The sequence below is a fragment of the Mercenaria mercenaria genome, chromosome 8 (assembly GCF_021730395.1).
Source record: "Mercenaria mercenaria strain notata chromosome 8, MADL_Memer_1, whole genome shotgun sequence".
NCBI classification, from domain to species: Eukaryota; Metazoa; Mollusca; class Bivalvia; order Venerida; family Veneridae; genus Mercenaria; species Mercenaria mercenaria.
The window spans coordinates 64,371,802-64,398,927 of record NC_069368.1 but is presented as its reverse complement, the minus strand read 5'-3'; positions in this window follow the sequence as shown (position 1 = coordinate 64,398,927).

Here is a 27,126-nt window from a genome sequence, read left to right as displayed (position 1 = left end):
CAACGTGTAAACATCAATATACCATTGACGTTTATCAAACTTTGCAGGCACGTGTCTATGTATAATGTTATGTATTTATATATGTATTTGTGTATGTATTACGAACGTATTCTGTTTCCAAAAAAAACATCTTTTTATCACTTGTAAAATTATACTGTTATTGTATGCATTTCGTTGTTGTTATGGTGTATCTGATTGTCGTAATATTTCTGAAACATAAGTTATCGCAACTTGGTAAAGGGTTTTAATATATTTAATATATTAAACATATTCTCATACTGAGGTAAAGTGTATATAACAGTTTAAATACATCGTATTTTTCAGTGCATTTGTTTGTAGTATTGACTAACTATTCATAAGATGCACAGGCTTCAATGCTTGTCAGCATCTTTTCAAAATTAGGCCCTTTCTGGAATTTTGTATTTATTTATTCCTTTTTTCTTTCCTAAGACAAATGTGTCGTCATACAACTTAAAGCTAGAGTAACCACACAGCCATACTTTCTGTGTTGAAATCCTGTATAATTCAGGATTTAACATTCACATATTTTAAACATTTTCTGTACTGGACTCGTTGCCCGCCACAGAAATATCTGAAAAATAAGATGGTCAATGTATGAAACACTTACAGCTCGCAAACACAGAAAAGTTGTAAAAAATGATATTCTTTAACTTTTCACTCCTTATAATAAAGAAATTTAATACAAATTTATTCAAATAGAGACAATTTACTTTTAAAACTTCTGGGCGTAGAATTGAGGTTGTTCTAACCAGGTGCACGCCCGTGATGAAATTATGTACGAAGGGGTTCCTTGGGTCTTCCTCCATAATCAAAAGATGAAATGTCACCTGTGTCGGTGTGGCGTTAAACCCAACCAAAAATGATTTGTTTTTTCTGTCAATACTAAGCAGAATGCAGATTTAGCGTTTAAAACATAAAACCTTTCCGAGGTTATACCCCTGAACCTGCACCTGCTGGCACTCCCATATTATTCTCCACTCTAAACCCGCAAATTTGTATTTACATAATGTAAGTCATACAGGTGTGTATTTGGTAGCCATTAGCACGGATGCCTATTAGGTCCAAAGGTTCGTTTAGGCAAATGGTTTCCACATGTAAAATTAATTGTATTGATTTCAAATGTGGGGGAATATATTTCCAAATATACATTAAAGTTCACAAAAGCTGTTCTATATTTTTTTTTTCTTTTTTATTTTTCTCGCGGGAGCATTGTTCCTAACCCCTTACCCCAACTCCCTAATATGTCTCTGAGCATCCAAGTATGCCCCTGGAGACTCACTTATTATGTATTTCTAAGATATAAATCATATAATTGATGTATATACATTGTATGCGTACATTAAAAACAGATTTTGAACCATATGTTTTTTCATCGTAATATATGACTTCGATCAAAATTGTTTACTATTATATGGTTAAAATTGCTTTTAATTTAGTCTGTTCAATCCGGGAGGTTTGCCCCCAACTTCGGTGATATTTGACAAAACTACGACACTTTTTGGCAAAGTGAACATGGTTTGATAATCTAAAAAAGTCACTCTCGATAAATTTAACGATGTTTATTTCTGCTCTGCCGAATATCCAACTAAACGGCAAATTTTATATTTTCAACGGTAGTCTCATATTTTAATTTCTTCTCGCCTTTGTACTTTGCTCTCTAAATTTGAAGTATTACGGGACACGTCAACTTTATTGGGAGCGACTTAAAACTCATTATGTTTACATGCGAGTGCCTGATTCAACATCAATTTGTAATTGAAAGAAAAACATCAATGAGCAAGTTATTTAACAAAAAAAAAATGTGAAATCTAAATTGACTCCCTGTTAACCGCAAAGTTGTAATTTCTCCAAAGTTATTCCAAGTCTCCAGTAGCTCTATTCATACCGATAAATAAAATCCTCGATAAATAAGTTGTAATCAAACAAGCTTTACAAACAATGATGAAATTTAGGTACCAATCGCTCCATGCCCTCGAAACGATGATTTGCTAAATTAAACATCATTTCCAAAAGCATGGTTCAAACTTTTTTTTAGTATCCTATTTGAAGTATTTCCAGTCCGCCACATATCCAATTGCTTTTGCAACATCAGTTTTTAATAAAAATATTCCCCTTATCGTTTGTCGGATGTAATTGCAGGATGATCCCGAAGCAAATTTGTGACCTATGAAACGAATAACGTAAGAATGTCATGGTCATATGCAAATTAGTACAAGGCGCACAAGAAAACAGTACCATCAGTCGATAGAAAATATGAATCTTTGTCTTATGTCACGCTATTAAAATTTGATAAAAAGGAGTAGGATTTAGTTATACTTTATATTACTCTCTTTGAAATATGTATTCAAACAATATTTGTTTAACATTTTATCGGTTTCTAGAACATGTTTTATTTTTCTAATTTTGCTGTTTATATGGCGTGTGTCCTTTAAGATCGTGACTGACTCTTGATCCAGATATTGCTTATTCAGGTATCTTCGAAAGCGAAATCTGATCGAGAACTAATATTCTCTATTTGACATAAATAAATGCAAGTCCAAAAACCAGTCATGGAGCGTTGATTTTTTAGTGATTTATAAAGTTTTTGTGCAAGGTCTTTCTAGTATCTATATAAAAGTAAAATTGATATTATGCATTTTGGCTTACCAATTATGGTACAAAAGAGTGTGTAAGTTAAAACTTACAATGAAGACTGATTAAAAAAAAAAACACTCCTACACAACAGGTTAATATGTCTCTAGTCTATGTACTTGACCTGCTGGATGTAGATAGATTTGATCATGTGTGTCCATCTGTTCCCTTTTTGTTTGGAGATACCCTCTAATATTTTTTGTGTGTGTCTGATTTCTTAAATATGTGTTTGTGTGAGTTTAAACGACTGTCATAAACTCTTCATCAGACTTAAGATGTTGTATTATTGTAAGGCCCTCTTCCAGATTTGCTAAAATGGGGGTACTTTGCACCTTTTAAGGCCATTAGAACTAAAACAAAAACAAAGAAAAAAAAATACTTTGAACCACTTGATTGATTATCATGGAGCTTGGTCTGTAGCACCATTATACGGTGTTCTCCTAATTTTTATTTAATTGGAGCACTTTGTTCACATGGGATCAGTTAATGATAGAAATATCTTAAAAAAAAATTGTCATGTAGATTTTTACTAAATTTGGTCCTTAGCATCCTTGTGATGACCATTCAAGTTTGTTCAAATGTGGGCAAATTGCCTGTTTAACGTTTCATCTACAGATCACAGTTGTTGCCATTCATGCTTCAGTATGTCAAATACATATTCAATATCAAGCAAACAATTTCAGGTAAGCGAAAACAAATAATTTATTGGACACGCCCTTTTGCTGGATACTATAAGACCTATAACCCCTTGAACGATGCTTGGCCAAATGCATTCAAACTTCATATATCGCAACATTAGAATAAAAAGCTTCTATCTGACATTTTTATACTTTTGAGAAAACATACTTTGAAAGTTTTTAACTTCTTTATAAAATAAGGGAAACAATAAACACAAATAAACTTTTGTTCTAATACAAGTTATATCAAAAGCTTTGAATATGTAGAGATATGTTTTAGAAAAATCAATTTTTAAATCAATACTATCCATATTGCAGATACGCCCTTTTACCAAAGTGAAAAGATTATATTTAGCAAATATTTCTATCATAGCATACGCCTACGAAAAATGAAACGAAGTGAAAAATGAAAATATAGCAATAAAACAAATGTGATTTTCTTTTCTTTTAGCAACTGTGTTCACTTCTTTCATCATCTGCGAGTTCTGGAATTATGTTCCTGCAATTTCTGCTGGTTGGTAAATTCATTGAATAGAAGCCTTCAAAATCATACTTTTTTTGGGTGCATAGATTTACTGAATAAGTAGTATTCCGTATCGATAAAGTCTCTGACAAGTATTATTGGAACCTGGTCATTGCATTGTGTTATGACAATTGACAATTTTGTTCGATTTCACATTTTCTTCAGTCATATAAGTAGTTCATATTATCAATGCCTCGCCTGAGTGGAACGATGCTCTAACTACCATTTATTTGGACGTGGAGAAAATCGCTTCCACAGTTTAACTCGTGTCTAGTTTCTTTATTTCTGGGCGAAAATGAGAATAAATATATCTGCTTGTTACTTGCGTTTAGTTTATTCTGACTATAAATGTTTTTAAATACTATTCATTTTAATTTTACTGCAGTTATACATTTTTCACTCTGGAGATAGAGCAAATTTGACAAAAGTAACAAAAAATGTCAAAGGTGTATTGCTCTACCAGGAGATGGAGCACTGTGAAATAACAAAATTGGACATAGCGCAAAATAATATTGATCATATTGAAATCAGGGCAATGAATTTCGAATGATCTTTTAAACAATAATGACAGTCACTGTTCTCATTTTGAATTTCCAGGAGGATTGGTTTTGCTTTTACTTGGGATATCGTCAAACTGACACAAATATAGGCCATATTCATGGTGGAGAAAGACCCTAGTTGCATTATTTTTTGGCACTAGTGGAACCGGACTTTCGACTTGTCAACTTGATGGCTTCCTTACATGAAACAATTCATTGCACAAAGCGAGGTTTCGAACAGTAGATTTATTTGCCAATTTCTTTACCATGCTGCCCAACAACAAAAAGATTTTGAACTTTAATTACTCAATCAAGGTAGTAATGATTGTCAACAAAAAACAACAAATCTTAAAATCTTTTTAGTCATATCTATTCTATTTCTCATTGCGCTAAGTAAGTAAGTAACTTTAAATTTAACATAGTACTAAGCATTATAATGATACCTAATAACATTGACTTTGTAACTTAATATTTTCAGTTATAAATATTCTTTTTCACAAAACAGTCATTTTTTATATAACTCGCAATATTCTGCATGCAACTGTTTACTGCATCAAACTTTCTCAGTTATACGCATATTCTTAACAAAACACAACCAATGTTATATTCATGTCTTTTTAGCTCACCTGACCTTTGTGAGTTTTTAGGATAAGAGGATGGTCCGGCGCCCATCGTCCTGTGTCAACATTTGTCTTATCATGATCGGGTTATGTTTTAGTATTTTTCAATTATAATGTTATGGGTAAAACCGCGCAAGCGACCATTACATGACTCAGTGTCGTGTACAACCTATAATATAAATGAGTCTTTGTTTTAGAATCCCTTTTTTTACTTACGAAGTTAACCTAGGTCAAAGTAAGATCACTGTCATTTCATTATTATGTTTATATAAAACAAAAACGAGATAAAACTAACGGGATCAACCTTACTCGAAGTCAGATTATACTTTCATTTCCTTATACATGTAGAATCAAAGTAGACACGAAATTAAGACGCAAAATTAATATATATACAGAAAAAATAAGTAACATTACATAGCTTAATATTTGCCAACCGGTTTCGTTTATCTACTCATCATGACCAATAATACAATATGGCATCATTACATATTTTATAGCTAAACAACGTCATTTTATGCATTCACATGTGTGCACAACGTAAATATTGTTACGTCATCAATTTTGATTAAGTTTTGGTTAAACGAAACCGGTTGGTAAAATTAAGTAACCCATGTAATGCTATTTCTTGTATCTTTATAATTTACTTGCTCCGGCACAGATTTTTATATTATATATATATAAATATTCAACAGCTTGTATTACAAAACATGGTAACAGAAATGTTAAAAGTTAAATAGTGTATGCACCGGAAAAAGATCAAAGGGCCCCTTGTAAATATTTTAAAGGATTAGCAACATTGAATGAACAATAGTCATTGTCATTCCTGGGCCATTAATATCGTATGTACTGATTGTGTACTTAGCCCTTGGCTGTTATTTGAATTTGAGCGTTAATGATTAAGTAGATGTTATCAGTAAGCTATGGTCGTAACACTTCGTAATTATAACAAATAGTTTACTGTACAAACTCTAGAATTGGTCACACTGCAATCTCTAGTATTTTTGGTTTACCGTACAATTTATAGTATCGTTTACCGTGCAGTCATAAACATTATTTACCGTATAGTCTATTAGTGTTGTTTGCCATACACTAGCGTTGTTAAGCAAAACTACAATTTTCAATGAGACAGCTTGTTTCACAATGTTTCTTTACAATGTGAAGTTTTGTTCTTCTATGTAAATTCATGTCTTCACTACAGGTTTATTGTATTATACACATGTAAGAGGCTATAAATGTATTTATGTCATTTAATGCCAATAAAGTTATGTTATGTTATGTTATGTTAAATAGTACACATTAAAGGAGCAGTATAATTTAGCTATGAAATGTAGAAGAAAATTCGATACTGATAAAATCTTAATTTTACATAATATATCCGTCGCCTTTAAAAAGCAGTTGTAAAGGGATGTGCGTAAATGTGTAACTAACATACATTTATTATAGTCGTTAATATTTACCTTTATCAGAAGTATGATAAAGCTAATACACGAAGAACAATTCATTATACTGAATCGATTTGAAATAAACCTGTTACTCAATTACCCATGAAGCTTTAAAACAGACAATGAAGATGATTAAACGGGTTTTTTGTTGCATACTATATCTAGGTATATGCTGCATCGCCCTCTTTCTTTCTGTTTTACTTTTTTTTTCTTTTTTTTTTTTGCGGTTTTAGTATATAGGTTATATTACTCCCTGAAAATGTCACCAAAAGCTTTCAACAGTGTCAAAATTTAAAATGTGTGACCAAATTTAAACACAATATAAACTATATTCGTGATACTTTCTGGTGTGTGTGGTGCACCGATTCAACTTTTCTGTTAGATCGAAAATGCTTCCCAGTTTGTTGCACTACATTAAACTTCGGTACACGTTTTATAACTTCATTCAACACAGTAAATGCACCGTTTTCGTTTCATTGAAAATAATTTTATTTCAGTAGTTCTATTGATCATAATGAATGAAGCCGAAAACTGCCTTTATTTTTATGTCGTTCATCTGAAGTATGATTTGATTAGAGTTAATTGTTATCAAACAGGTTCATAGTAAAGATTAAGATATATCACAATGTTAATAAATGGTAAAATATTGACGTTCGCAAATAGGTATTGACATTTATATATTATGCTGCTAAGTTATACAATGTGTTAGATTTTATACTGTTCACAGAGAAAACTGGAAGCTTAACGTGAAATAACTACTACAAATCTAAAGTCTTAAGACCACTATTGAGTTTAACTACGGATTATAAGAATAAAAGTCGACCTAGTACGCCTCAAAATCTGTTTTACTTATTTTTTAATTGGGTACTTTGAATATGCATACTTACAAAAAAACGTCTTCCATGTTTCAGAACATTCTAAAGTTTATTGCAAGATATAATATATATATTTTTTTGTTTTCTTTTGATGTCTTACCTAATTCAAATGTTGCACAAAGCATTAAAATATTCGTTACAAATAAATAAATCGTTTTTGAATTACATATATGGAAATCGAACAAAAACCACTTGAAGAGAGCCCATCATCTCGTAATTATTCAAATATTAGTTATATGTTGAAACATTTATCTTTCAAAAGCAAAAGATGATGTATGCTTGCGCGCTTTATTTTAACGAATCTGAAAAAGAAAACCAATTTTTGGGAGTTTTAGTACACAGAATGACAAATAACGTCTATACGCCTTGAAATTTTGAAACTAGTTTTTTTCTCTATCCGGGATTTCCATGTTTTTTGTTTTTTTTTTTTGACATTTTAGCATCTGACAATATATCCGTGAATACATAAGAATAAATTTGGTGTTGCCAACGTTTAAAATTTCTTATGTTATTCACGTTACCCGTTTAAAAATGCGGTATGTATGGCTTGTTACAGCATAATGTGATTTTAAAACTACATTTCCTCGCAGAATCTATGACCATGTACAAAGCTTAACGACTGTCTTACTGCAATGAATACTTATGACGTTCATAATTACGAATACATTGAAGTTAAAACAATATTACGTCCATGTACATACGCATTTATTTACGTTAGGCGGTAACGATATATTAAATACACACCGTCATGGCAAGTTTTAAAGACATAGTACTCAGTTTATTCAAGAAAATACAAAGAAATATCAAGTTGAAAAGTTTCACAATTCTACAAGACACAAGAAACGGGACTTAATGTTAATAATCTACAAGTGTACAACGTTACAAAAGTATGTTATATGTAGTATTCAAGAAAAATGCGGACAGAAATAAAACTTTCCACAAAACAAATCTCATTTTCTTAGTACTAAAGTCCCTTGATTCTGACAAAATCCAAGAGAATGTTATACTTACTTCCTTAAATACTTTTAAACGATGATTAAGAAGTATTACATGTAGAACGTAGATACGTCTTTTTTTAAATCAAACATAAAGTTAAGTCATATTCAAAAATGTTGATTTGGGTTAAACTAAATCAAGTCGAATAATTTCGTAGTAATTTGAAAGGCCCTAAAATAAATAAAATGTTAACAGGTTTGTACAGGTCTCCTTATGTCAACGGATTTTAGGTGACAGATTCTACTTCATTACTTTTGAAATAACTTTGGTACAAATGTTACGACTTAATTCTAAAGGAATCATTGAACTGTTCTTTGAATGCTATTGAATTCATTTTTATTTCACTGATTTTGTTTGCGATAATATTGATAATATTTGAGTTCACAGAGTGCGTATGTAGCCATTCTAGTTTTCGCTCTCAAGGACGGAGGGAGTTGAATTTTGTCCTACAGTTTTCTTTCATGCCCTTAAAAGTTAGGCTCTTGTTCCTCCGACTACAGAGTACTTTGTGTAATTATACTTTAGTTTTACCTTATTTTTTGTTTTGCTTTTATTGAAGTGGGGGTGTTGCAAACACCCATCAAAAAGACATTTTTTTTGGTTAAAAAATCAGAGTGACATTAATATTTCTGATTAACTGATCAACAGAAATAAGCATGATAATGATATTTCTTCATAGACATGTTTTACTCCTTTTTATATTGAAGAAAATGTTGATTATAAACTTCACAATACCAACATGTTTGATATGAAACATGCCCTTCTATAGTTATTTAAAGTATTTACAAAGATCTGGAAACACATTTTTCTATGACATAGCCAAAGAGAAGAAGCATATAACTAAATATATCTATTCCGCTCCGGGACCCGTTACATGAAGCTCACTTATGGCAATATTTAACATATGTAAAGTTATGTCAGATCTTTAAGAAAAAAGTATAAACTCTAGCATTATATATCATTCAGTTATTTTGATAAGTAATATAAAGGCCATACCAAATTGATTAGTAGTTCTTCGGAAAATTTTCAAAAAAAATAGGAGCGAGCGAGCGAAATTTTTTTTTTTTTTTTTCCTCAGTTTTGATTTTTTCAGAGGCGGGTTGCTTTTACATGGAGCGAGCGGGTATTTTTTTTTTTTTTTTTGCAGTTATGATTATACATGAAGTTAACATTTCTTTAAGAATAACACAGAACTTTAACATTTACAGTGTGACTAAGACAGTAGATAGCTTTTCTGTATTTTTTGAAGCCCAAATGAATGGTTTTGCAAATAAATTCTTGCTAAAACTCACTGAATCACTTTGTTTTTTTTTGTATTTTTAATTAGAGGACAGGTCTTATTTTTAATTTTGATTGTTTTCTTAATCTAAAGGGGTCCCCTTTAAAGGCAGGGAGGGGAAATTTTTAAAGACAAAAAGGCACCCAAGGGAAAAAAAAATTTCTTCTGAAACCCGTTAATGGCTTCGACACATGAGCAACTTTGTGCCCTAGTGAAACCCAAAACGGTAGAGGGAGGGGAAAGTAAAAAAATCACTTGACAATAAACCCAAAACGGATTGGGCCCCAAAAATGCTCCGACATTGCTCGAACCATTGGAAAAATTTCTTAACAGAAAAGTTAGTAAGTTTTGGGGGTAGAGGTTCATTTCAGTAAAAAAATGAAAAACAGAGGACAAAAATACCCAAATGGCCACTTTTTAAAAAAAGTGTTTTTTTGTTGTGTTTTTTTGATTGACCAAAAAAATTTTGAGTTGGGAAGGTTTTTTTTCAGATTCTTTCTTTCAATAAATTTCACAGCCAATTAATATAAAAACAGGGAAAATTGGGGTTACAATACGACAAAAAAATTTTTTTTTTATTCACAAAACTTTTTTAAAAAGCAAAAACTTTTTTTTAAAAATGAATATAGTTTTTTGATAAATATCGACTGCCGACTAAAGAAGTTATTCAAACTTTGGGGGGCCCGAAAAATTTAATTGGGATCATCAGGTCTGTAAAAAAATTTTTTTAAAGAAAGCAGGGGCTTTGGTTTAAATCTAAAATATTTAACAAAACACATGATAACAAGGGTTTGAAAATTATTAAACAATATTTCTATGTTTAATCCAAATATTTTCAATTTGAATCCCGTGGCCGGAGTCTAAAAAGTCGGGCTTGTTTTTTCACTGTATAATTTGAAAAATTTCGAGAACGGCATATTTTCATCACCTACCGGCAACGAAGGTCAGTGTGGCATAGCACAGACACTCCGGTTTAAAGAAATGTGAAAACACCATAATTCCTGATTTTTTGGTTTTGTGTCATCAGCTACATGTTTCAAAGCGGGGTTTCCCGTCAATATCCTTTGACGAATTAAAACAGCGATAAAACCTGTTTACCGTTTTTCATTCCGGACGCAAAACAAAAAAAAAAAATATTTTTTCGGGGTTTTAAAGTACGTGCGGGGGGTTTGAATTTTTTTTTCTTTTTCTGGGGAATGAAATCATTGTGCGGTAGTTCCGACAAACGACAAAAAAATTTGGTAGGGCCAAAGAGAAAAAAAATCTAAAACCCCGTGTAAATTTTTATTGCTTTTTTAGTTCGTCATTTGTTTGTTTTCGACAAGCAATATCGAAAAAAGATCAACATTTTAATTTTCATTTTCAAAAAAAAACAAATTGTAAAATGCACATGAAAAAAAAATAAAAAAAAAAAACAAATAAAGCGATTTTCACTACAAGAAATTTCGAATTTCCTTAAATTATTTTCTCTTAGATTTCGTGAAAATTATAATTCCTTTTTTTATGCAAGAAAATTTTAAAGTAAGCATTTAAAAGTATATTCAAATACGGTAAATTTCTATATATAAATTCCAGTATCGTTTCTTTCTCAATTTTCCTGGAAAAAAAATTTGTTTAAAATGATCATGCAAAAACTCCAACAGGGTTTATGGGAATGTTGGCGTGATGACTAGATTTTTTGATATTTGATCATTAAAAGGGAAGAAATTGAATATAAAGTAGATTGATTAGAAAAAAATGGGGACATTACCCAAATGTGTAACCTCAAACTGGGAAGGTTGCTCATTGTGAGGCATTTGAACCATCTGGTCGGCCACCCTACACTCCCTTTAATATCAGTATAAGGTACCCAATTACCCCAATGGTGGGCACCGCGGGGGTTAATGGCCCCAAAGCTTTCTTTTCAAATCTACGAATCATGAATCCCAATAGCGCTGATAAAAAAATGAAAAATTAAATACAAAAATGGAGCGTTTTATTTTTGATTTTCTCTGAAACTGTGCTTTTAAATTTTAAATGAAAATATGAAAAAAACGAGGGAATGTTTAAATTTATTATAAGACGATGGTTGAAGGATGCTTTTTGTTTGAGTGAATGATTGATTATACGAAATTTAAAAAATCGAAAATTTAATTTTTGAAAACCGATGATGCATCTCAAAATGTGGGAAAATGAAATGTTGTAACATTGACCAAAAATGTTTAATACGGTGGAAAATTGATTTAAAAAAATTGTCTTATTTATACAAAAAATTTTTACTACATTTCAAAAAAAGAGACACTTGAGAAAAATGAATAAAAATTAAAACCACGGTTGATTAATATTTTGGGTGATTGATTTTTGTTCAATCAAAGATGAAGGAATTAATACTGGTTAAAAAACTTTACAAATCAATCGAAAAAAATGAGTAAATGAATGTAAAATAAGAAAGCTTTTAGGGGGAAACAAACAGGAAATGTGATAAAATAATGATAATCAAAAATAAAAAAACCCTTTTAAAATTTATAATTTTCAATCGAATAAAACAGGGAAAAGCAAAAAAATTTATTTTTGACGATGTTAAAGCAAAATAGCGTTTTTTAAAAATCAAAAAAAAACCCAAATTTGCTCAATATTTCCGATTACTGCAAAAATATATTGCCATTTGATATTTAAAAAACAATAATTTAAACACTTAATAATTTTTAACTGGGGTTACCTTTTGTGCCATAGAAAAAGGGTATTTGGGATTGAAAAAAAAATTTTGCATATTTAGGGATGTCTTGAAATGCTATCTATCATCTCTAATTAATAGACTTGGTTAATTTATTTTGGTAAGTTATTTTATCCCCAAGACTTGAAGAAATCACTCCAGTTTTTATATATGTTAGATGTTCACTACCCAGATTAAAAGGGCTTTTTACTTCTAAAAAAAATTTTGGATAAAATAATTTAAATATATGTATATTTGATGAACAAAAAAAATCGCTTTACCGCTACCTCTGTACGCATACAATACAAAACCTCCCTCGTGTGGCTGTAGCGTAAATTTGGGAATTCAACCTAAACCACAGTAAGAGATTGGATAAGTTTAACCCATTGGGAAACCCTCAAATTGGGACGGGCCTTTGTGAGGCATTCTGAACCATCTGCAACCCTAGACCCGGCTTAACTCATGGCTTAAAACTTTACGGTTAACATTAGGCGAACATTTAACCCAGGGCCTTCACATTTCTTGTGTGAAGACTCTTCGTTATGAAATATGGGAAAATTATTTAAAATTATTTTTTTAATTCGGGATTAAAAAAAATTTTGGTCAATTAAATTTCTTTTTTTGACTTTGGTTAATTTTGGGAAATGGTAAAAAATTTACCTCGGGAATTTCCACTACTAAAAAAAAAAACGTCAGATTTTTTCCCGAAATATCGTTAAATTTGGGATTTTTTAAAAATTTTTGGGTAAATTTATATTTTGTTTATTGGTTTTTTTGAAATTCAACCCGTAAATTAAAAATATACTTGCATAAGATCCTCAAAATTAAAAATAAATCATTATTTTATTTTCTTTAAAATTTTAAAATAAATTAATTTCAAAACTTTTTAAGTTTTTTTTTAAAATTAAAAGGGAAAATTTTGGGAATTTTTCATTGAAAATAAAAATAAAAAAAAATAAAAAAAAAATATAAAATAAAAACTAAAGTAAAATTGGAACAAAAATTTTAAAATTTTAATTTTATTACATTCATTTTAGGGAAATTGCTTTTAAAAATTTAATTGTTTAAATTTCCCATTTAATCTTGAAAAAATTTCATGCAGTGTGTTTTGGGCTTTCTCAAACTGACAAACAGTATCATTTAAAAATTTTTGGACTTTTGAAATTGATGAATATAACATAGATATATTTTTAGGCGCTAAAAATAGTTGAAAAAAAATATTGTGTGGCTTTTTTGCCCTTACAGCTACAGACGTAACAAAAGCGGGTAACTACCCCCGTTATTTCTGAATTCGAAAAAGCATTTAAAATTTTCTTTGTCTGCAAAAAAGGATCATTTTCGTAAAAGGTGTGAAAGTTTGAAAATCGAATATCTCTGAAAATTCATATTGCTGAATTGATTCAAATATTTGAAAAACAAACAAAGATTGCGCAAAGAAAAAGGGTCACACTTAGGAGGATCTACAAATGTATGCAAAGGGGACACGTACATTACCCCCCCAAAGAGGGGAAAAAAAAATTTCCTTTAACTTTTTAAAGGAAAATAATCAGAGATAACCAAATATGAAAAAATTTTTTTGTGGTTGAAATTATGAAATATAAAGGGTTTTTTTGAGTGTCATTAGTTGTATATCTTCGCGGTTTGGTTTTAACTTTTTTCTTGCTCTAATAAAAATTTCGATATTAGTATTAAATTCAAAATGCCCAAAGGGTTTTTAATTTTTAGGTTTTGAGCATACAAAGCCATTTTGAAACTTGTCTGCAAAGTCGGTGTAGTTGGGTGATGCGTGTTACACACTTAACTTCCTGTTAACACACTCGAATTTTTCAAAACAGATTAATTTACTCGGATTCAAATTTTTTTTATGGGGGCAAGTAAAAATGGAAAAAAAAATCGTTTTTTTTGTTAAATTACAGAGGGAAAACAATAATATTCTAAAATTTTGTGACATTGTTTAGATAAAATCTGACGAAATGAAATTTCTGTGCAGCAATCCTAAAAATTTTAGGAAAAAATTTATTTCCCATGACTTGCCCTGATAGTTTTTTTTTTTTTACAAGAAAAAACTACCTTAATTTAACTTGTGCTTTTTTAAATTTTTCGGGGATAATTTATTGTTGTAAATAGTTTTAAAATTTATATTTTAGTGTAAACATATACAATGTTTTAGTTTTATACTGTTCAAAAGAAAAACTGGATGTTTAAGGGCAATAACTCCCTACATTTTTAAAAGTGTTAATGCCACCGTTGCGTTTAACTACGAATTATAAGAACGAACGTCGACCTAGTACGCCTCAAAATCTGTGTTACTTCTTTTGAATTGGACGCTTAGAATATGCATATTTAAAACACGAATCCTACGCTCTAGAAAATCTAAGTTTATGGAAGTTTTATTGTATTTTTTTTTGTTTTTCTATTATGTCTATTTAATTAAAAGTTGCACAAAGCATTAAATATTCTTACTATAAAAAAATTTGTTTCTGTTTTACGTATGATATTTCCCTTTTTCCAAAGTGGAAATCGAACAAAAACCATTTTGAAAAAATTCCCCCTCCAAAATTTTAACCATTCTTGTAGTTAAAACATTTATCTTTAAAAAGCAAAAGAGGTGTATATTGCGCGCTATTTTTAAACGCCCCAATGAGAAAAAAAACTTAGGGAGTTTTGTACACAGAATGACAAGAATTTTTTTAACCCCTTTATTATTAAAATTTTGAAACTGTTTTTTTTCTTTTCCCGGTTTCCTGGCTTTTTTGACATGTAGCATTGAAAAAAACCCCCTGAATACAGAAAATATATTTTGTTTTCCCCAACGTTAAAACCAAGAAAAAGTCATACTTACTTCCTAATTCCCTTTAAACCCATGACTAAGAGTTATACAGTATAGCGTAATAGATTTTTTTATATAAAAAATACCTATAAAAAAATTTTACCAACTCGAACCCCGACGAAAGGAAACGACTTACACGCAGATACTTTTTTTTTAATTAAAAAAGCTAAAAATTTAAGTAATATTCAAAAATGTTGATTTGAGTTAAACTAAATCATGTCGAATAATTTCGTAGCAATTTCAAAGGCCCTAAAAATAAAATAAAAGGTTAAAAGGTTGGTATAGGTCTCCTTATGTCAACGGTTTTCAGGTGGCAGAATTAATTCTGTTTCATTTACTAGAAGTAATTTTAGTACAAATTTTATGATTTAATTCAAAAGGTTTTTATGAACTGTTTTTTAGAACGTATTAATTATTTTTATTTTCAGTTTGTTTTTTGCCAAAAGTACAAAATATGTGAGTTCATAGAGTGCGTATGTCCCTTTTCTATTTCCGTCTCTCAACGCGCCCCAGTGTGAAAAAAATTTTCGTTACCCCCATACTTCAATTTTGATATGTTTTTTAAAAACCATAAAAAATTAAAAAAAAAAGTAGAATTTTCCTTGTTTACAGACAAAGATAAAAGCAATTTGGGAGAAAAACCAAACAAAAAGCAAATGAAATAGAAAATTTGTAGTTGAAAAAAGAAAAAAAGATTTGATTGAGTTGAAATGGTTGTGTAATATTTTTTCTGTCTTGGAAAAACTTTTTTTTCCCAAAGAATTGCATTGGGGGAAGGCAGCGGTAAAATATTAGATACTAGTGCAAAATAAACGATATTTGATATATTTAAAAGTAGAATTTTGTATACGGTCCCTTTTTTTTTCATATTTCAAATATTTCCCCTTTTCTTATTGTTTGAATATGAATGTTACAGAATAAATCACTTTTATACATTTGAAATTAATGCTCAACAAAATCTCAGCTTTGAAAACATTTTAAAAGAAAAGAGGTGGAACGGTGAATAAAAAGCTTCATTAAATTTGAAAATTTAATAGTAAATTGTCAATTTTCTTATGAATTGTTTGCTCAGTAATGCCGGACAATAAAAAGAAGCCGCAAAGTCGGTGCTAGGGGCTGTTTGGGTTTTGCAATTTAACATTTCTTTAACAGACTAAATTTTTTCATATCATGTAATAAGGATTATATTTTTTTATTTATTGTTGAAAAAAAAGTTTGCAAAAAATGCATAGGTATTGCAGTTTTTTTAAAGTCCTTGAAAACACTAAATTTAATTGCACTCTTTAACATAGAAAAGATTAGTTGAGTAAGTTCAGTATTTGAAAAAAAACAGATAAAAAGAAAAAAAACATTACATTAGTCCTTTGACTTTTTTATGGTTTTTTGTGCTTGTTAAATTATTTCTACATTAAAAAAAAAGGGAAACCAGGTCCTAAGGGAGAAAAAATGCTAAAAGGGGCATCCCAACACAACGAAATTGCGAAATATATGACAGGTAATTCCGTATTGTTATAAATTTAAAACATCAAATTTTAAAATAAATCCTTAGTTATTATAAAAAAACGCTTTTTGAGAAAAAATAAAATATTATTTTCCCTTTGGCTATTAATAAAGTCGCGTCTCATTAAAGGAGAAAGCACTGTATGGATTTGAAATGGGGCATTTGCTTATACGGGTTTGCTAATAAATATGTATCTAAGATTGCAAAATCATTTTTTTCAAATTCGGCTCCCCTTTTGTACAAATGGGGGAAATTTATCCCCCACTTAACAGATGAATCTTCCGTTGGGAAAAACTTTTCATCCCAAACAGAAAACAAATGTTCTGGAAATTAATAAATAGATATATATTTTATATCTAAGATTTTTTCTGTAAAAATAAAGATAGTTTCTTAACGTTAAAAAACCTTTTTCATGTCCAAATGAAGCGAAAAAGATTTAAATATGAAATCGAAAATGGAGGGTATTTTTTTCCCTATAAAACTGTCTTTAGAAAAAATCGTGTTTTCAGACAAAAATTAACAATCATAATGAACATAAACAATAATTATAAAAAATAAGTATTTTTAAAAAAAAATACGTATTAAACATTTAATTGTTAAAGCAAATAGAGTATCTGAATTCAAACATCAAAGCAATATAACCAAATAAAACAAATGTCCCAGTTCAGGAGTTTTTGTTGTTGTTTTTTTTGCGTAATAATATTCCTTTTGAACAGGTAAGAAAAAGACTTACTGATAATTACATCGGTTGAATTAAAGAAAAGTTTTAAACAAAAGCAACAAACAACAATTTATGAAAAAAGGTTATCCACTGCTCTCTTACTTTCTAAAATGGCGTTATATTTTAATTTTTAAAATCTAAAAATAGGTGATTTGTCTTTAAGTATGGCCTCTTTTTTAGTAAGATAATAGGATTGCGAGCGAATCTTTAAGAAAGACGTACTTGTAACTTTTAAAAGACATTTATCCATCCGATTATAAATTTTATCAATGAAACAAAACAGAGACCTTGATAGAATATTTAATAATGATAAACTAATGTTAAATATTTGAGTATAACCTCCTAATAAATTGTACAACTATAATAAATTTTAAAATAGAAATTCACAAGAAAGAAAGATCCCAATGTAATTTGACCTAAAAAAGTCATCTTTAAAAAATTTGAGACACATTGTCTTGTGTTTATTAAACAACCCTCATTAACAATTTAAATTTTTGAAAGGGTTTTTTCAGAAAAAGGTAAAATTGCGGGTTAATCATAAAACAAATTTGTCAACGTCTGACATTCAATACATTTTTTCGACCTTTATTTACAAAAATGAGAAGTTGTATAAAAACCTTAATTGTAGAACGTTTATGTACAACTGAACCACGACTTTTCGTTCAATGAGCTTACAATGTAGTATCGTCCGCGAAGAATATTTAATAATATTTGTTAATAATTAAATTAACCACTCGTGTAAACTTGTGTCCCTAAACAAAAATTCAAAAGTTGAAACTAAAAAAATAAAAAACCCCTCTTTGTCAATGATCAACGCTCTGTATATATCTTTGTGAATTGTTATGTTTTAATGTCATTTCCATTTAAGCATTGCTATTCTTCGTGATACATGAAGTTCTTGAACCTTCTATGATGCTTTAAATAAGAAGCTGTCTGGAGACATATTTACCAGATTTGATACTAAACATTTAAAGGTTTTTAAAATTGTGGAAAAACATGTTTTTTTTAAAGGAGGATTTTTTTTAATTTTATTTAGACTACACAATTTTTTTGGATTTGGTAAACAATACAATTAAATGTATTAGGTTACAAATTAAAATTTGCTTTGACTGATTCGAACTTTCCTTGCATATGGGTTTGGGTTTTAACGGCTATTTGATATGTTCAATTGAATAAATTTTTAAAAAACGTTCTTTTAGTTTTTTCTTTCCCCCGCATTGCATTCATGTTAGTAATTTTGCTCATAAAAAATGAACGTCCATTATCAAAATTACTGTTTCCCGTGCGGGGTTTGTTTTGTCTTTTTTTTTTTTTGAATCGGACTGCGCAACTTTTAAAATTTATTTTTGGCGGTCACAGCCAAAGTAACCGATTAGGCGTTACAAAATTTGCATATTTTGCCGACGGACAGGCACCAAATGCCGTGTTCGTTTACACTTTGACATTACTGCGAAAGTTACAGGAAAACACTTCATGGGAAATTGAACAAGAGCAACACGATCGAGCTGTCGGAATGTTGCGCCGGGGACGCATTTACGCCGTGTGTAATTTTTTTTTGCAATCTCAAAAGAATTTTGAAAATTTGTGGTAGCGTTACTTTGTGGTTTTTCCCTTTTTTAAAACCGTATTTCCTTTTAAAAAAAAACCTTCGCCGTTGGTTATTACCATCGCGTTTTTTGGGGCGAAATTTGACAAAAGTAAAATTTAATTGAAGTGACCGATTTTAAAATTTTGTTGTAAATTAAACAACCCGGGCGCGTTGCTCTAGATTTCGACTACTGTACATGTTTAATTGATTGAACTTTATCCGCGCGTTCGATGACGTTCGTAATTCATTCAAAAGTATAATTTATACTAAAATTGATAACTTTTTTTATTTTTAATGTTTTCCTGTTTCTTTTTGATGTGGCGCAATTGTGAACTAAATAATTTTTTGTGTCGACAAAAACTTTTTTTTATTACATTTTGAATAAGAAGTTTGCCATATGTGTGGGTTTGACAACCCCTTTCAGTTATCACTGCTACCCTACCTCTTTGTTAGAAAAAATTCTGCATAAAATTTTATTATATTTTTGTTATCAATTTTTACCATTTTCTGACTAAAATCATGGTGTTTCTTCTAGGGCTTAGGTTTAAAAGGAGCGTCTATACATGTAAACATCGGGGAAAACCCGTGAGTTTAGGAAAAACTTAAATTTTAGCAAATAAAAGTTTTGGGGTGTGCTATTCAAAAAGAATCACATAATAAAAAAAGAAAATATGTTTTAAGTGTTACAAGATTGAAAAAAAGAGCCGACAATTTAACGACTTTCAATTTTACCCATTTCTTTTAAGGAAAACTGCGTTAGGTTATAAACACTAATATGTTTTTTTTTTTTTAATAAAATTTTACTATTTCCAATGACCGCAGCACACATCAGGACCCCTTTTAAAAGTCTCAACTGGAACAACTGATACGTAAGACCCTTCCGCTGTAAATTCATTTTTTTGAAAATATTGCAATGTAAATAAAAATCAAAATAAAAAAAATGGGGGTATGTTTGCAAGAAAAATATTTTCAGTCAAAAACACAAAAGTAAAAACAGCAAATGAGACCCAAAATTTAGTGGTGGTGTTTAGACACATTTGCACAATGCTGAAGCTTTATTTTGCAATAACCTATTAAATAACTAAAATCATATGTTTTTTTGAGTGTAAATGTAAAACTTTGGGAATCACTTTCATTATAGTTTAAAAGCGGATTTGTTTCAGAAAAAAATAAATACAGTTCAGATATGTATCTATAAATTAAAGACATCCGCAATTTTGTTTTTGTTGCCATGGAAATAAAATAGCCGCCATTTTGATCAAAAATTAAATTGCTGATAACTTTCTCAATTTTAAGCCGATTTTGAAAATTCTTTCACTATTTTAAATGCAATAAATAATCCTAGCAGACGAAATTAACATAAGAACAACACTGCCGTTCCCTTTAAAACTATTGTTGAAATACTATTTTATCTCGTTCTTTGGCGGAATAATATTGCGCTCCTAAAGTCGCGCAATATTTTCGCTGCAGAACTCGTGCATATCTCTCGGTACAAATCTAAAAACCAATAAATACAAGGGCTATAACTCCACTTGGACAATCCAGCTGATTTTAAAACTTGACCCAGATATTATGTGCTTAAATATTGTGACCAAGTTTGATGAACACTGGATAAGAACCTCTCATAACAGACACTGTCAATTTACACATTTTTAAATTTAAGGGCCCTATTGGGGGGACATTTGAATTTGGGGATTGTTCGCTAGATCTATCAGTTTTTAAAAGTCTCCCAAAGGGGTTACTTTCTCAAAATTTAAATTTTTTGACAATTAATAGTTTTTATGTTAATAGGCTCGTGAAATTTTCCCCCTTTTCAAAAAAAAAATTTAAAAATAACTAAGATAGCAGTCTTGAGGTTTCAAGTTTGTGGTAAAAATAATAATTATTTTTTGTGTTTGTCAAAAATTTTTTTCAAAAAAAAGATGATCTCACGGGGCAAGACCTGATAGTGCTCTCACATGAAAAGTATTTTTTTACACACCCCATGCTGTAGGACTATTTACAGGTTGTCCTTATCGCCGTTTTCTTACCGACTCGGAAACGGGTTTTTAAAAGGGGAAAGGGAAAAATTACGATTTCGCAATCTTTTTTAGATAAAATGTTGCTTCCCTGTCGAGAATCTTTTTATTGTTGTTTAATTTGTTATTTCCAGTAATATGAAGCTTTTCTACCGCACCTCCATTTGCTTTGAATAAAGTGTGTATTACGGAGTGCGTCTGTGCAAATAAAAGTAAAATAGAATGATCAAAAAATAAAAAGAAATAAATTTAATAACGGACCTCAAATCTTTCTTTTACAAGGGCGCTATAGACACTTTTTTTCCACTTGAACGTTCATTTCAAAATTGCAAATAATTATACATTCCGATACTTAAATTTAATTCAAATAAGCTAGGAAACGGGGCCCCGATTCAGTGGTTTGTTCAGTGTCAAAAGTTTGTCTCTACAAAAACAAAGGTTGTTTTGAAACAGGTATATAAAATCAAGACTTTGGGCATGGTTTAAAAACTAATAAATACTTTAGAGGCCCCGTATTGTTCCCGAGCTTCCTAAAATGTTGCCAGAATATTTGCCTCATTGAAATATAGGTCAAGTTTGAAATTTAGGTTTAGTCTGAAACAAGGTTATATAAGGTCAAAAACTAGGTCATTAGGTCCAATCATAGTAAAACTTGTTTAACAATCAAGAGACCACATTTCCTACCTGAGTTTAATGAGACAAAATTGTCAGAAATGTTTGTCTGCTTGTCTGTGATAGATTTGTAACTGTGTTTCTTGGGTAAAAAACTAGGTCATTAGGTCAAATTATTGATCTTGTTAGTGATCAAAACATGCTCAGAATGTTTGTTTAACAAGAGCTAGGCAAACTTAGATACTGTTTTCTTAGGTTAGAACTATGTCATCAGGTAATTAAAACTTGTTATAGTTTTTTTCTCGCTATATGAAAATAATCCTAAAATAAAAACTCTTACATAATCATACATGTCTATGGTACAAAGGCACACGTATGTGAGGTACCGCACAGATAGATCTTGTGAAAAAGTTGTCTACAATAAATTACCACAAAAGTGTTTCATAGTTAAAAAAGGTTTTTTAATTCGCTCTTGGGTCAGGGGATACATATTCTGGTATGATACCCGTACAAGCTTTCCAAGAAATGGATTGGAGTTTGAATAAAAAGAGCCACAGGCTTTCATTACAATTAAGCAAAAGTAAATCAGGTCAAACTGAACAGAACCTTTTAGAGTATAATTCATGTAAATAAATGTGTGTACATCATGAAAATGCAGAGTGATATGTCGGAAAAATTTTAAAAATAACGTACAACCATACTTCGTTTTGCAACAAGGGGCTTTATGTCCTTGTTGCAAAAAGGTTTGATATATTTTATTTAAAAACATCAAAATTTTCTATTTATTTTTTTTCATTTATTTAAGATTGAGTCCCTTTTTTGCAAAGGTTTGTTATATTTTTTAAAGCACTTCAACATTTTCTATTCATTTTTCTCATTTATTTATAGATCTGCTGAACAGATTCATAGGGAGTAGAACTTACCTCTTTTCATAGACTGCAGTGGCTTGGCATTGGAAGCCCTATTCAGAAGATAAACTTGACTTTTAATGTAATCGCCCTTTTCACATAGTATAAGGCAATATGTTTCGTTATATGTCTATGATAAGGTTACATGTTATTGACAAATGTAAGATTGTGTGTAACAAACACGACTCGGGCCACAAGCACCAAGGTCAGGTTCAGAAATAAAATTCAGATGCATACACGTCTACCAGTGTAATATATTACGCGGCTAAAAAGGATTTTTTTTAAACACTACTAAAATTCCATCAACAGAGAAAGTTTCCCCAAAAGCTGAAGACAGTTGAGATCGGGGGCCTCCCTCCGAATTGGTTAAGGTCGTGACTTCAAATAATTGCCCCCATCATTGGTTTGCGCCTCACTCGGGGTTTTTGAAATTTTCTGTGAGGAAACCATCTAAATGGCTTACGGAAGGTCGGTGGTTCTACCCAGGGCCCCCTCTTGATGAAATAATACACGGAGGGGCAATGGGGTTTTTCCTCCGCCATAAAAGGGAAAAGTCGCCATTTTGAAAACCCATATTGTCGGTGGACGTTAGATAAAAAAGTTGGGTAAATGCTGACAAGGAAACTAGACGTGTACTCAGGCATAAAAAAAATTCCCCTGCAAATTGCCCAAAATATATAACAACAAAAAAAAAATGAAAAGAAAGGGACAGAAAATTATTAAAGAACTATTTTGGGGTTTTGGGAAAAAAAAGGGGAAAGGGAATCAAGTAACACGTGAAAATGAAAAACGGTTTCAACCCCTCAAACGCGGGGGACCCCTTTAAAGGATAACGTATACCCCATGATTGAAATGAATAAAAAAGACACTAATGTTATATGAATTTCTTTTCGGGTTTCAAAAACTAATACGATTGATTTAAAAAGAAATTGTAACATTAAAATGACCTATGCGACAAACGTGTGTCAAATATTTTAATTTAATAACACATCGTTTTTTAATAATCGAAATTTAATCACTGTGTGCAATACTATGGGCCGCTGATACTCAGGGAAAGCCGAATTTTGTTCCAAATTCCAAACTTGAACCGAAGAAAACTTCTGTACTCTTTTGACCGAGGGGTCGTTACCGCGCTTTTAACTTGTTTAAAGGGCTTTTTATATGGACTTAAAATTAAAATACTTAAGTGTTGTCTGTCCGTTAACAAGGGGACACAAAGAAACAATTTAGGTTATATTTCGATTTTGCAAACTTCAGATGATAGAGAAAGACCCGGTGTCCCTGGTCTTTTTTGGGTTAAAAACCACCCACTTCCCCAAAGCCAACGGATGACTTTCTCACATAAGAATTTTGGGAAACCCGATTTTGAAACAACACAGTAAAGGGAAAGTGAAAAGAAGTTTTCTGTTAAAATTTTTTTTACGTAGCAAAACTGAACAGGATATTTTTTTTTTTCAATGATTGTGAAAAATACATAAATTGTCTGCATGAACAATTTCAGTCTTGACATGATATACTTGTTTTCTTAAAATAACTATTTTCATTTATTGTTATTACTTTTGTTTTTAAAGACACTGATTCTGGTATGCGAGGTATGTGGCCTATGGGGATGATAAGGTCTGCATATTGGCGATAAGGGCCAATATGCCAATAACAAGACTTGGCCATCGATAAACTACTTCAGTTTTCATAAAAAAGCTACGTAAAGCTACTGTGCAGTAAAAAATTGCATTGTATTTTAAAACCCTTTTTAGGAAACCGTTCTCCCTTTTTTAACGAGTTTTGGGGGGGGCCTGATAAGGGTTTGGTAAACTAGCAAAGTGTAAGTACGCAGTATTTTTCCTGTGGTGTTGCCAGAATTTTTTTAATGATAAAAACCTTCTGTTTATATTTCTTTTTTTTATTTTTTAAAAATGCAAGAATGCTTTTTTAATTTAAAAAAATCCGCAATGCAATTTCTTTTTTATTTTGTTCTTTGATAAAAAAGTCCGTAATACTGAATAAAAAAAAAAACTTGTCTAATTTTTTTATTTTTATTAAATAAAGGTAAGATTTCTAAAAGGTGAGAATGGATTAGCTTTAAAAGGTTTTAAATTTAATGCTGGACTTACTAATACAATTTGTTATTCAACTAAAATAATTTTTGTGTAAATAAAAAAGCCGCATTTTAATCAATCAAATTTCAAACACAGGAAAAAAAACCCAAAATCTGTAATTTCAACCCCTTTAATGGATTACATTCAAGTTCAGGGGTTGTATGGGGCCCCATCAAATGGACTAGACAGGGTCCGTTTTTTGGGGATTTTGAGTCTGACATTGGGGGGGGGCGGGGGGGGTGGGGCGGGGGGTCCCTTATATAGGGATTTTCTTTGCCTTTAAGCAAACTTTTTTTTATGTGTAATTTAAAATGTCTCTAAAATTTTTAAACAAAGGAAAAAAAATAGGGATTTTTTATGCATATGCCGACAGAGTTATCGCTTTTTTTTTCGAAACGATCGTTTTCATTGTTTTAACGCTTTTAAAATTTATTTTAAAAAGTCTAAATACTTGAATATGATAAATATTTAAGTGTCAAGGTACATAAGCGGTGAATCTTTTTAAAACAGCTGGGGTTTAATTCCCAAAAATTAAAACCTTTTTACCTTTTTTTTTTTAAAATATATAATATTAAACTGATAAAGGTTTAAAAAACGCTTTCTGGATATGCTTAAAAAAAAGATTCCAGTGTTGAAAAAATCAATTGAGTTAAGAAATGAAGTTTGGGTTTTTTCGGCGAAAACGTACATCAGTCTATATTCCTTTGTTCCATGACTAATTTAAAGAATGCGCATGCTAGTTTCCCTTTCTTTAAATAAACAATAACTTCCCAATGTCCAAGACAATTTTTTTTCTGGAATTCATTTTTGAGCAGTATTTTTTTAGCAATACTGATTCATAACGAAAATATATATAATTCAATAACAAAATTTCACTTGATGGTGGAATATTTAAAATTTGACACAAGAAATGCCGGAAAATATAATCAAAATGAGATGTTTTTCTGCAATACATACTATTTCTAGCCACTTCGGCAGTCATGTAAAACGTGCATTTTGCCTATTTGATATATCTGTATTTATAATGATGTATTTTTTTAACTTTTAACGTAAATTTTTCTACATAATTCTAAAATAAAATTAAATCAACTTTCTTAGTAAGGAAAAACTTGGGGAAGAACTCAGTTATAAATATTTAAAGGGCACTGGTCAATGGTAAGAACTGCTAAATTTGAGTGTAACATCATTTTTTAATTCACATCTAAATGTGCTACTTTTTCTCGCTTAGGTAGTATAAAAAGAAAGTTTAGAAATAAGCTCTTACTTTTTTGAAATTAAGTAATGGCATTCTAATATAATTTTACCCTTTTATACTGAGTCTGTTAAAATATGTCGCACAAAGTATATCGTCTTTATTAAGACAATATAAACCATTTACCATATTGTATTTTCCTTTTTTCGTTTAGAAAACCCAAATTTGCTTTTAAATTTCTCCTCACTCACTTTTTCCCCGAAACAAGTTGAAAACTTTTCTTTTCAAAAAAAAAAATACAAAAAAAGCTGTAAAAAAAAGCCCCTTTTTTAACGAAATTGAAACGGAAGTCCCAAATTTTTTTGTTGTTTTACATATGGGTGTTTGTGCTTTATGGCACATATAGAAAAATAAATGATGTATCAAAAATTTACTTTTTTTGCAAAATCGGGTTTCGTTTTCATATGAATATTAAAAAATGATTTTTTTTAGCCACATTTTTTAAAAAGCGTTATGTTAGGGGTTTTCAAAACGTTGTGTCATTGCGTCCATTGCGCGTTTATTCGTACAAATTATGTTATCTTATTCAGTAATGATTACACAATTAAAAAATTTAAAAATTTTGGTTGTCCCGTTTTAAAAGCACAGGCCTTTTAAAATTTCCCTTGATTATTTTTATCTCACCAAGATATATGTTTTTTTCCATAATCAGAAAAACCCAACAAACACAAAATGCAATCTCACCAAAAGGGGCACATAAACCTTTTTTAAATAAAAAATGTGTGAAACCCCGTAAATCAAATCGGCTGTTAAAAAAGAGGAATAAAAAAAAAGAAACAGTAAAACATTGTGGGTTAAAACTCGCTTGTAGTACAAAAAATTGTTCTTACTTTTGCAAAATACAATATCCGATGTTAACAACACAACGTCGTGACTTGTGGTGACATCGTTTTCATGATTTCGTCATTTTTTTTAAGTTTTCGTTTAAATATGAAAAAATTCAAAAGTATTTTAAAAATTTTAGGGTAATGGCAGGAGTTTTTGTTTTTTTTCTTTTTATCATACCTTTTCACGGGTAATTACATCTTTTTGGACCCAACCTGTATATGACTTTTCATTTCATAATTTCAAACTATTTTAAAAATTTTTTGCGAATCTATTAACTCTCAAAGCTGTCTGACCATTTGAAGCAAACTTTTTCATCAAAAAAAGCTGGCCAATGTACAAGGAAAAATATTCAATTTTGTGGTTCAATTGTTGAATGCAAATATTTGCTAAACACCCTGCCAACGGTTTTTTGTGATCCCGAATTAAAATTCAAAAATAAATTTGGGTCATTCCTGGAAAAAATGTATTTGTGAAAAA